Consider the following 13,486-nt stretch of genomic DNA (forward strand, 5'->3'; position numbering starts at 1 on the left):
GAGAGAAAGGGTAAGGTGAGTTCTGGTTTAGGATTTGACTTGAGGCATTCAGAGGCTAAACATCCACAAGGTTAGTTCCCTGAACCCCCATAAACCTTGCTATTTATATCTCTTCCTCAACTCTGAGGCCCTCACCCTATATCGGCTGCAATACAGATTCAGCCTTTGGCGACGGAATTATGTACTGAAACGCTCATTTCTGTGCCGCTGCAGTGGTTAGCTTTGATTTTTATAGAGATGCACATGGGAAAACAGTCTGAGACTGGAGAGTTTGACTTGTGGGCCGCTAAGGTAAATTGAACCCACGTGTGTGGTATCCTCATGATTGGGAGCAGCAGCAGATGGTGGGCTAGGATGCCTCCAGAAAGGAGCTTCGGAAGCATAAAAATAAGGACTTGTTCTTTTACACCTGCCTCTATTGGGGTGTTTAAAGATTTGGTGGGATTAATGCATTTTTCATTTGTAGTTTAAACACTCTCAGAGGATGTTTAGCTGATGGACTATTCTCATTATAGAATGAATTGCTTCATTGGGTTGTACTTTGCAAAGATTGGCTGCACGGAGTAAGTGATTTGTTGGAAAAGAAGGAGCAAAAAAGGGTGGAAAGAGCAAAGACTCGGTGTCTCAGACAAGTCTTCAACTTTTCCTCTCCATCCAAAATGAATTCATTATAACTGAGAGGTTCCCGTTGGACTCCTGGAGACATTTAGAAGTGCCCCAGAGATGCCACTTGCAGGTCAGTGGTCATGTCAAACTAGAATCTTCTGCACAAGTCAAATATAAGAAGGAAACTTGTTTCATTTTAGTCAGATTTACTTAAGTTTTGGATTGACTCTTAGATCGGCTCCTCACTTTGGGCAAGCTCCTTAATGTCTGCAATCCTCATTATTTTCATCTGTAAAGTGAAGCTTGTAATGCTTACTTTGTGAGACCGTCTTTGGAATCAAACGAAATAATGTCTGTAATGCGAATAGCCTAGTGCAGGCATACAATAGATGCCCCATCTAATGGGATTATATTAAAATTATTGTTGTTTTAATATTAGTTATGAAAATATTGCAAAGTGAATGAAGAACTCTTCTTTTAAACAATTTTTTGGTTCAATTTTGTACGTGAACAGTTTAAGGAATCTTTTAAAGGAATTTTTAAAAGCAGTTGATTTGGAGGCAGTGACTCTTTAAAAGCTGAACCATGAAATGTTACCATCAGAAAAGAGCTGCCGCTGCAATTTACAAGCATTAACCAAATCCCCAAGAATTAAGCTAGAACTGAGCACATTCTTAACAAGGTGGTTTGGAGTTTTCAGATACATCTTTATTTCTTCAGCTCATTTGCAAATACTTATCTCTGATTTAAATCATTCAAATGACTTCAGAAACACAATGGAAGCAGAGCAGAACTAAGTGTTTCCAACTGTCAGGTCTGGTGAGGGATGATGTAAAACGGGACATTTAGCTGGCATCTTGCATAGTCTCTAAATAGAATTAACAAAAGCTTCCACGTTTCAGTGGCTAAAGATAGTGTTTATTGTAAAGGCAGCATGCCTGGAGACTTAAGGGTGGGAGTGGGGGGGTGGGCATGGGCACATGTGGGTGCAGGCAGGGCATTCTGAGGGGTCAGTTGAAAGGCTCTTTGTCTCTGGATTCAGCTTTAACTGGTTCCAAAATAATGAAGCAGAAATGGCTTTCCTTCTCTCTCTGGTGTCAGCTTCAAATGAATTATGGATACTGAACCTACAGCTGTAATGCTGATTAAATAATTGAACAATCCATTGATTAACTACAGATTGTCAATTGGAATAATCTGTCGACAACCTGACTGTCCACCTTTAGCATTTAGACAGTATTTTAATGTTAATGAGGTTTTGAACTTTTTGTGCTTTTAGTTTGGTCGGGTTTTTTTGTTAGTTTTTGAGGGTTTTTGGTGGGGTTTTTTTTGGTTCAGCACTTCCCCACCTAATCCCAATTAATCATTAATTATATTGTTAGTTAAGAACACTGGGCCAGGCACGGTGGATCACACCTGTAATCCCAGCACTTTGGGAGGCCAAGGTGGGTAGATCACCTGAGGTCAGGTGTTCGAGACCAGCTTGGTCCAACATGGTAAAACCCTGTCTCTACTAAAAATACGAAAATTAGCCGGGCATAGTGGCACGCGCCTGTAATCCCGGCTACTTGGGAGGCTAAAGCAGGAGAATTGCTTGAACCTGGGAGGCAGATGTTGCAGTGAGCCAAGATAGTGTCACTGCACTCCAGCCTGGGAGCAAGACTCCATCTCAAAACAAACAAACAAACAAACAAAAAAAACCTTATACTTGACTTATGGCTGTTTATTCCTTTTCTAGAGGTATTTATTGTCTGTATTATAGAGAACTTTAAATATCAAAGTAGTTATTCCTGAACTTTTTACTTGGGTCAAATAAACAAAATGCATTGCTGCTTTGTGCTTTATGCAGAAGACCTTCTCCTGGTACGGAGACAGTTTTTCATATTATCATAGCCAGCAATTAAAACCACATGAGATAGGAAGACTTTATTCTAATTCTTTCTGAGCAAAATACTTGCTCTTAATTTATTATTTAATAAACACATATATAGCCCATACCATCTGCCAAATTATTTATATTCTTTGTAAATATTAACTAATTTAATCTTCATAGGGACTTTCTGAGTAAAGAACTATGAATGTTCGGCCGGGCGCAGTAGTTCATGCCTGTAATCCCGCACTTCGGGAGGCCAAAGTGGGCGGATCACCTGAGGTCAGGAGTTCGAGACCAGCCTGGCCAACATGGTGAAACCCTGTCTCTAATAAAAACACAAAAATTAGCTGGGCACGGTGGCAGGTACCTGTAATCCCGGCTACTCGGGAGGCTGAGGCAGGAGAATCACTTGAGCCTGGGAGGCAGAGGTTTCAGTGAGCTGAGACTGTGCCACTGCACTGCAGCCTGGATGACAGAACGAGACTCCGTATATCGAAAAAAAAGAAAAAAAAAAGGAAAACTATGAATGTTCCTGTTTTACAGATGAGAAAACTGAAATACATGGAGGCCTACATAACTTGTCAGAGATCACTAGTAAGTGGAAGAGGTGGGATTTGGACCCAGGTTGTGTCCATAGCTTAATCAGTGCTCTCAGTACTTTTTGGTCATAACTCTTAATTAAGTGTAATAATAATAATAATAATAATGTCTGCCAATCATAGCATTGTACTACTTCTGCCTTTCTAGTGTAGTTCATTTTGAATCCCAGATAGGGACTCATAGATTTTTTTCTTTTTAATATTTAAAAAATCTCAAATTTGGTGACTTAAAATCCATATAGTTTTTTTTAAAATGTGGACCTAGAACTGAGTATTATTGGGAAAAAAAAAAAAACATTGTGAATAAGTAAGTAGTGTGGTTCATGGGATCACCAACTGTTAGCACTGGGAGGAATAGTATTTTTCTGACCCATTTTATTTTGGCAATGAAGAATCTGAGGTGGGAGAATCTCTGGTTTTATACAACCGTAGGTTGCGCATGGCTTTCTTTCTGAGGAGGCTGGGGGAGACACTTGCGTAAGAGAAGGACTTCTGTGAACAAGGGGGTATGCTTTTCTAAAAATGATTTGATTAAACCTTGGAAATATCCCTCTACAAGGCACAGATGGAAATCCTCCCTACCCCCAGAATAATGCATAAGACCTTACTGGTCTACAAAGGTCCTGCAGATAGAACTAAGGACAAGAGAATTCCTATGCCCCTGTAATGGCCTACATAGGAAAAGCATTTTTCTTGTTGTTGAATAAGAAAACATAGCATCCTCCAGATTTCTACCAATGTGTTTCTTATAACTGGAAATAGTAAGTAAAACAATGTCATACTTGGACGAACATATTCAAACTGGCTAATAGTTTTGTTAATTGGGGCTACAAATGAGAAATAGAAGTCCCATGATGACCTAGTCCATTGAAGTGTCCAGTTTAAGTCTCCTAGTTCAGAATCAAAGGGAGCAGCTATAGGGTGATAAGCAATCTGTGTCCATAATTCCGTTGACAGCAATTGTCTTCGGGCTTTGATTCATAGCTCATCTGCTCCCGGCTGATTGCCCTGAGCTCAGCAATGCCATGCTGGTTTCCATGGTGCTGATTTGCATACCAAACCAGGACTTGTATTTTTGTGTTTGCCTCACACATTTCCAGTGCTAAGTGTTCTTCTAAGAAAGGGATTAGCACGCTAGCCAATTAAGGGAGTTTGCCAGAAATAAAGCACCCAGGGAATTTTTCTTCAGGTTATATATTGCTACTGCTATGCCTAAGTCCTAATAATGTTGATTGGTTTTCTTAGGCCAGCAATGACTCTTAAAGATAAGATGTCTACTGTGTAATCTTTAGTGTTTTCTTTTTTTTTTTCAACTATCTTTTAATCAGTTTCAAATAATTCAGTGATTAAAAGAGAGATTTGTTGTGGTTTTGTTGTGGAGCAGAAATGGATTTCAAGGAGTTTGCCTTCAGAGCTTTTGTTTTTGTTATGGCGGGTCTCTCTAGTGGAAAAAAAATTTCCCCATCCCTTTGGAAATATTTTCTTTAAAAGAAATCATGTTTTTAAAACAAATTATCTAAATCAGCGTTCTAATCAACTTGAATCATCTGAACAAAAGCTGGAAAATGTTTAGTTGTAAATTTCACCAATGAATACTACTTAGCAACACAAAGTTGAATGAAGTTCAACTGTTAGTCCCAAGCTTATGGATCAATCTCAAAACATGATTCTGAGTGAAAGAAGCCTTTTACCAAGAGTATATACTGTTTTATTGCATTTAGATGAATTATAGGACAAACCAAATTAATCTATGGTGAAAAAAGAAACAGCAGTTACCTCTGGGTGCTGGGGCAGGGATGGCCTGGAAAGGGGTATTTGGGGGCTTTCTAGGGTGATGAAAATGGTCCATTAATCATCATTTATCTTTTGTTTGTTCAATTTCCATTTTTATTTTAGATTCAGGGGTTACATGTGCAGGTTGGTTACAAGGATATATTGCATGATGCTGATCCCGTCACCCAGATAGTTTTCTATTGATCCCATCACCTACATAGTTTTTCAGCCCTTGGCCCCCTCCCACTCTCCCTCCTTTTGGAGCCCCCATGTCTATTGTTTCCATCTTGATGTCTGTGTTTACCCAAGATTAACTCCCACTTATAAGTGAGAACATGTGATTTTGGTTTTCTGGCTTTGTGTTAATTTGGTTAGGATTAAGGCCTCTAGCTGCATCCATGTTGCTGCAGAGGACATGATTTGTTGTTTTTTGTGGCTGCTGCATAGTATTCTATGGTGTATATGCACCCCCACTGATGGGCACCTAGGTTGATGCCATGTCTTTTCTGTTGTGATTAGTGCTACAATTTTATACCACTCTCACCAGCAGTGGGTAAGCTTTCCCTTTTTTCTACAGCTTCACCAACATCTGTTATTTTTTGGCTTTTTAATAATAAAAAATGGTCTATATTTTGTTAGGAGTTTAGGTTATGTGTGTGCATTCATCAAAACTTGTGATGTGTTCATTTCACTGTATATAAATTTTACCTGAATGTAAAAAATAAACTGTGAAAATAATGTTCTTCACTGTAAAATCTAGAGTGATTGTTATCAAAGACTTAGAAAAACTGGAAACTGAGAAAAGGTGGTATGATTTGTGGCAGTTCAATTGGCAGAATTTAGAAATCATGTCTAGATATGTTTATTCTGTTATTTCAAATACTTATGTCAATCTCTAGAGCCATGTGGGAAGATATCTGCTTCCAGAAGCTCTGCATTCATTTATAGTTTTATGTGGTCAGGGAGGATTTGATTGAGTTGGGAAGTGGATCATTTGTACTTCACTTTGATCCATCTTCCTTTTTAGAAATGAGAGAAAAGGCGTCTGTGATTGTGCCTCTGATTGGGTGGCATCCAAAACCTTGTTTCTCAGGGTGAGCTTAGGGTTCATCTCTATTAAACGTATCATTTGTCAGACATTGGCATGTCTAGTGATTTGGAAAGCCCTTGGAGTAGCACAGAAATGCTACCATAACTCCGGAGTGATCTTTTGCCCTTACCAGTACTTTGGCTTTTTTAAGTTGCCACTTGAACTTGGGTAAGAGGCCAAGGAGGTGGTGGCCGAGGCAGTCAAATCTTGTGGAATGTGGCTGTCAGTTGATGCCCTGAAGTTAAGGTCGGTCTGTATTCCACAATTGACAAAAACACATACACAGTTGTGGGCCCAGAATTGGAGTGATGGAGAAGACCTTGCCTAATGTCTACGCAGGAGGAGAGCAAGCCTTTAAACTCCAACTGCCTTGTGAATGTTCTTCTCTTTTGATGTCCCCTCTTCCCTCTCACTGCTCAACCTCTAGATCCATGCTGCTTGCATATACAGATAACAGTGAGTTGCAGAAGACATTATAGGTGGCCTACCCAGATCCATGTCACCTGGCCTGTGCTTTTAGAGCCAGCTGCTGTGAGGATTAGTTGGGAAGACTCACAGCTGCCTTCACTCTCAGAGAATTATCCTTGATTGCTGGAAGTTATCTAGCCAGGGTTGGTTATAGATCTACCCACCCACCAATGACATCCCCTCTCCCCGCCTCCTCACGTCCACTTCTCCGGCCCGCACACAACTCTTCTACCCCCCAAAAGCCTACAGGACTATCCCATTCCCACAATTAGGAATGACTCCATGGTACTTTTCATGGTCCAGAGCTCTCTGTGGGATCAGGCCAAAGACTGCACTTTATTTATCTTCTTCATGAAGATGGTAAAGAATCTCAACAGACCTTCAAAGAGATCAAGGCTTGCATTTAAGACAGGATCAATGATTGCCTCTAAGAAGAAATTACACCTGGATATTTGGGTACCTGTAATTAGATGTTGGCTATGTTAATGTTTTGCCTGCTGTGAAGCTACTGCATGCGGTGCTTGGGGAGTGCCACTCTTCTTACATGAGGCAGAACCAAGAGGAATGACCCTCCCACATAGTAATGAGGGGGAAAAAACAAGGTAAAGCATGTTTATTTTTAACATTTTACTCTTCTTAAAAGGGCATCGTTTACACTCATTCCATTTGTAGAACTTTCAACACAAGGGACACATATTGAAGTAATATAAACTCTGACCTTGAGTTATTAGAATATGACAGAGACTTTGTAGTTCCTGAGAGCCACAAGCCTCCATCTTTTCTCTATAGAAAAAGAAAAGGCTTAAATCGTTGGTCAGCTCTTCTATGCTTGAAATTGTCACTGTTGGAAGAGTGGCTATCCTCTTCAAAATATTTGGCATTATAGAGTCACAGAAAAAGTGTAACTATTCTATGCATTTACTTATGTTGAAAATGATGTCATGTATATTTGTATTTAATAAAATGTGAAAGGAAAGGAAAATAATTTCTTTTCAGAATAAAATTTTGGTGCCCTGGAGGGTTTCTCAGCCTGCCTGCAGCATGAATTTTACTTAAAGCAAAAAGCACTAGCATTTTTTTTAATATAATGGGATGCAATAGAAGATAACTATATCAATCATCTATTTGTAAAATAGTGCTGTGTAACAAACGGTCTCAAATTAAAATAATTAAATTAGCTCAGGTATTTTTAGTTTATCAGCATAGACTGGGCTCAGCTGGCAGTTCTTCTGGTTCTGGCTGGGCTCACATGTGCCTGGCAGCTGGCTGATGTTTGAGATGATGGAGACAATGAAGCTACATGATTCTCATTCTCCAGCAGGCCACTCTGAGCATGTTCTCATGGTGGTGACAGAAGAGCAAAGATGAGAGCATTCGAGGAACTTACTCACACCCTTTCAAGCCTCCACCTGTGTGTTACTTCCTAAGATCTTATTCACTAAAGAATGTCCCCTAGTAAAGCATAAGGTGACTGGAGGAGGGCAATACAAGATTAATGATCAAAGATGTGAATGCCGGGAGGAGCAAAGAATTGGACACATTGAGAAAATCTACCTTATACAAGAATATACATACGTATGAAATTTTATCAAGTGAAACATGAAACTCACTAGCTAGAACCCCAAAGCTACAATGTACTTCACATTTTCTCTCCGTTTTCTTTCGAGAATCTTGCTCCTACTCACTGACCTTGACCTTTCTCATTTTGAACACTTCATTTTTCTTTCTTGGAATATCTGTTTTTCTTTTCTATCCAAATCCAAAATATTCCCCAAAGCCCAGCTCAAGTTTATACTTTCCTGGAAGCTTAATATCTGTGTCATTGTTCAAGTTTGTTTTTATATTACTTTGTAGTCATGATTATTTTTATCTCTATAACAATGTCTTGTTGCTTCAATGTAGTCTAAGGTCCTTCAAGTAAGGAACCATGTCTTATACTTACTTGATTCTCCCGAAGTAGGCTTATTGTATAGTGAGAGTTTAATAGTAAGTTGATTGACAGGCAGTTCCGTTTTCAAAGTTCTACGGTAATCTCTTTTTCCTTCGTCTCTACTGACATGATCTTCCTCTACATCTGAGATGGCATCTCGAGAGTCATCTTCAGTCCATTAGTAACAGCTGTCTTGGAGAATTATATAAAGAACAACTCTAGCCATAACTAGGAAAAATTGGAATGAATGCTACCATAGATTAGTAATGTCTGCCATAAATAGAGGAAGGGGATAGGCCATTCATATTTACTACCAAAATAGCTCTTCATTTTTTTGAGAGTTGTGTCTTATCTTCTAAACTCAGTGGAGAAATAGTAATGATATTCATTGGAGGGAAATGATAGTGATGGCAAAATATTAGAAGATATGTAAGAAGCCTTATATTCAGGAAAAATCACTTAATAATAGGCAGTGCTGTGCCCACAGAAGGGCTTTCAGCCAATGGACCTGACTTCAAATTCTGGTTCTGCTGATTGCTATCACTGTGACTTTAGGCAAGCTATATAACCTTTGTCTGTCTCAGTTTCCCTGTGTGCTAATAAATGGCTCCAAATGAGGGTTGTTTTGAGGATTTAATGAATTAATATACCCAAAATGCTTAGCATTTTTCTTGGCCCATAGTAAGCACTGAATAAAATACTAGCTACTATTTTTTATTAAGCAGTGGTAAAAATTACAAATAGGTAAAACATGCCTTTAAAGTTAAGATACAATGTAACTCCTCCATTTGGAAATCTTAGACGAGGGCAGTTGATGAGAGGAAGGGAAGGTGAGTGACCCTGGGCCTAACAGAGGGCTAGGCTATTCCCATGATACCAGGAACAACTTTGATCAATGATTTTGCCAGCTACTGGCACTTTATTTCAGTCATATTCAGTTAGAGACACAGAGCCACTAATCAGGGTTGGTTACCGGGATTTGACCTTATGCAATTGTGGAAGCTCTGAAACAGTCCCTATGAGTTGGTAGTCTTCACATCTGAGTCTGGAGGTCAAAGTCCACAGGGAAGGAAGGAAAGATGTCAAGTGGGGGAGAGCAAGGCAAGCTGGGCTCATGAGCTAGAGCCAGGCCTTATGAGAACAGACTAGAACTCAGGTCAGTTCTTACTTCCTCCATCCTTCGATTAAGCAGGGATCTTGCAAGAGAAACTGGCTCCCTTCATCATGGAGCTGAACACATGTCTGATCGAGGAGGTAACATATGAAGGGGCAGAAAAAGGTGAAGCAATTGCATGCAAAATAAGTGAGCCACCAAAAAAGTGACAAAGGGCACCTGCCCTGACCTGAGTGGGAAGAGCAATGGGGCCACTTTACTTTGTTTTTCCAGATTTCCTGCAAAATGTCTCTTGTGGCTCATGGTAATCATAAACAGTGGGAAATCTTGTTAACCCTAGTTAAGCTGACACATTGAAGAGTCACCATACTCCTCTAGTGACCGTGTGGTACCACAGAAAGAGAAAGAACTGGCCTTCAAGTCAAAAGATCTGGAAGTGTAACCTTGGCCAAAATCACTTACCCTTTCTCACTTTTGTTCTTGTGTTCTTAGTTTTCTTATGTATAAAATGAGGGAGGAAGGTGGGCTTTTTCACCCTTAAGGTCCCTTCCAGCTCTTAGTCTGTAATTTTGTCACCTTACTGCCTACCTTCATTAAGTTTCTTGTGTCTGCCGGTCTTGCTTACATATTTCCTGCTATTCTGCCCCAAGACAGCCAGCCAAGCCAAAATGAGCGTCGGCAAGGGAAAGAAGCCTGAGTGTTTGCCTAAACACTCAGGGCTGCTGAAGTCAGAAGCTGAGGGCAAAGGGCAACCGTAAGTGATGGAATTAAATATTTACTGTGTTAACCGTGACCACTCATGGATTTCAGAGAAAGCTGACCATATTGATTGGAGTTTTCACTCCTGTTTTTCTAATGATATGCAATCTTAACTAAATCTGCCAGCTCTCAGGGGGTTGAACACTATTCAGCAGCATTAATTTCTTTGCCTACTTCCAGTTACAAGCAATTATAATCTTGGCAGTTTTACTCACCTTGAATAAGCACTTGTATGGTTTATTGATATCCGGCAGAGCTGAATCCTTCCATGCAAAGACCCACTTATGTTTCTGACACTGCTAGCTCTACAAAGCGCTCAAGCTGCAGATCAACATTTGCTGGATGTTCTGGGGGAAGATGTTATTTCTGAATATGGTGGGACAGAAGGTTCCAAGATAGCTCAAAGAAATTGTGTTTATATGCTCTTAGACACATTTTTTTTCATCCCCTCCCCTCAAAATCAGTGAATGAACCAGTCCTGAAAGACACTTGGCACAGTTTCACAGTCTCTTATTGACAATTTCCTCTCTGGGAATTCACCTAGCCTGGAGAGAGCGATCTTGCCTATAATGCCTCCTTATTTATAGCATACAATCAATTAGTGCTTATCCCAGTATTTAAGACCCAGCCCCCTCACCCCAATTCAGGACAACTCTGTTGGTCAATCTCAACCTGGAGTTCCCATGAGGTTGGCTGAGACTTCTTTGGCAACTGTAACACAGCCAAACTTCTTCTTTTACCCCAACTACTCCCTTCCATAGTTATTAATCCCAGAACTATTCTCTAAGAAATGCCTATATACAAACCCCTATCTCCAGGTTTACTTTTCCAAGGAATCAGTGATATAACTTCCATGACAATGAAAGAGATCAAAATTTGGGAGGCAGAAAGACCAGGGGTGGGAAGTTGAATTTCTTTCCTCATTTATAACATGATCTGGTTGGGAGGATTCAAGGCAGACCAGTTAGTACAGATCCCCAGTCCCCTTTGGAGATCATAGGACTCTTGTTTTATCCCCTCACAGCATTTATCACTTTCCCTCATATAAAATTTATTCATTTATTATGTTTTATGTTGTTTGCCTACTTTCTGTCTATACCCACCCCCTGCCCAGATACCCTCAAACAAGAAAGTAAACTCCACCAAGATAAAGTTCTTTGGTTTGTTCGCCAATGGATTTCAAACACATAATAGCTGTCAATAAATGCTAAGTGACTGAATGAATGAGTGAATGAATACAGTCAGGGAGAAGAGCTGGGAGGCTGTGACAGTAATGTAGGTGAGAAGGGATAGAGGCTGAATGACATCAAAGAGTGGGGATGAGAAGTAGATAAGAGTCTAAGGTTTTGTGGATAATAGAATGCATAAAAGTGCTTTAGAAACACATAAAGTTCTCACACTTGAGGGTACATCAGATTCCCTTGGAGGGCCTCTTAAAACACAGATTACTGGGCCTTATCCCCAGAATGGATGATTCTGGATGTCTGTAATCAAAGCCCCATTTGGGTCATTATTTATTTTAGCAACATCCACCATCATAGATTGTGAGCCCCATGGTAGGAGGGGCTGTGCCACTCTGATCACACAGGCTGTCTCCCATCACTAGTGGAGTGTTTGGCACAAGCTAGTACTCAGCAAGATTTGTTAAGTGAGTAATTTACACCCCCCACCCCCCTCCCGGACACACACACACAACGCCATGCAAATCTATGCAGTCGGGGCACTTGTAAATCCTTAGTATTATCAAAAGAAAAATGCAAATTCTAAGGCATTCTTATGCCTCAGTTTTGACCAGAATTGATGTGTGAAGATGAGCTCAACATCCGATCCAGATTATTCTTAGTGCTGTTCAGAGTGGGAGGATCAACAGCCTCTGCTGATGTATGCTCTCACTAATCATTATCGTTATTTCCACTTACTAAGGTTTTTGGCTATTTTATTCATTGTAGAAATAAAGAAAAGAGTTAGTGTTGACCTTGTAACAATAAAGCTTCATAGTTTTAAAGTCAATTATTAAATAACCCATTCATCTTTCTTCTTTTAGTTTGTTTGAAACTCTCTTTTTTAAAATTATTTTCTCCTGGGCACTACTGGCAACATTTATTTTTCTTCCATTGAGAATTCATTAAGAATTATTTCTTTTCTTTTTTTTTTGTTTTTGAAATTTATCTAACATCTCAACTTCTTTATTGGAATACAGAGACCAACACTGAACTTGGAATTCATAAGTAAAATGGCAGTTACAACCAGACATTATTGCTCTTAAGCCTTATCTCTGTGATGCGTCCTAGTATTCATAACTAGGTCTTAATCAAAAAATTATTTTGTAAATTTTTAGGCAGTGTATGATGTTATATGACTTCTAGGACTTAAAAGTCTTTTGACTTTTAAAAGTCAAAGATATGTATTTTCCTTTTTGACCTTACAGTCTACCACATTCATTATTAATTCCTAACTTGATTTTCTAGTGGCAGAAGGGGGAGGAATGAAACTTTCAAATAATATAATACACCTGAATTAAGACCATTTTGACTAGTCAAATGCAGATATGCAGATATTTTTAGGCCTTTTGAAACCTTTCATTTCATAGAAATTGCCCACTTTTTTTTTTTTTTTTTTTGGTAGTCATCCAGGTTGTTTCTCTGTTGTACAAATAAAACAGAAATTAGGACAGGGCTGAGATTGTTTTATTCATCCCTGATTTCTCAGAGGTTAGCAGAATACCTTCCACATAGAAGATGCACAGAAAATGTTTGTTGAATGATTACCAATCACGAAGTTTTATTATCATTTTTATCCAAGGGCACTGTATTTCATTCTGTCTATACCCACTCCTGTGTTTATTTTTTGGGGGGTTGTGTGACAATATTATGTTCCTTGAAAACCAAATAAGAAAAAATTGAAAAAATAAGTGTTTTCAGTGGGCCAATAAGATGCTTACTTTTGTGCATATTTTTGTGGTCTGATGTTTAAATAATACAATAGTCAGAGAATAAAATCCTCAAAAATAATGATTTATAATCTATTAAGTGTCAAAAGTGAAAGTAGCCATCCCTTCTTACTTTTATAAAATTGCCACTCTTTTTTGTTTTGTAAAAGTGATATTTTCTTACCAGTCCTTCCAACAGCTAATTCCTTCCACTTCCACTTAAAGTAGCCTGTGTTTAGCTGTATTACATCTATACCTACTCAACCTATCTTTTAGTAATGTAGAGTGTATTATATAGGCACCCATACACATGTGTTTAATTATGCAATGAGTGCTTTCTTACAG

General features: G+C 39.1%; 1 protein-coding gene across 4 annotated transcripts in view; it reads left to right on the forward strand.

The window, feature by feature from the left end:
- The window catches only part of PLCB1 (phospholipase C beta 1), a 787,620-nt gene that overhangs the window by 175,904 nt on the left and 598,230 nt on the right, over positions 1-13,486 (forward strand). The window contains exon 1 of one of the 4 annotated variants that reach the window (XM_030821961.1): positions 627-736. The exons of the other annotated variants lie outside the window; for them this stretch is intronic. The gene's annotated coding sequence lies outside the window, so the exon portion shown is untranslated. Of the gene's footprint in view, positions 1-626; positions 737-13,486 lie in introns of those variants that run through there. 4 annotated transcript variants of the gene reach the window in all.

This window comes from Nomascus leucogenys, chromosome 11, assembly GCF_006542625.1.
Source record: "Nomascus leucogenys isolate Asia chromosome 11, Asia_NLE_v1, whole genome shotgun sequence".
NCBI classification, from domain to species: domain Eukaryota; kingdom Metazoa; phylum Chordata; class Mammalia; order Primates; family Hylobatidae; genus Nomascus; species Nomascus leucogenys.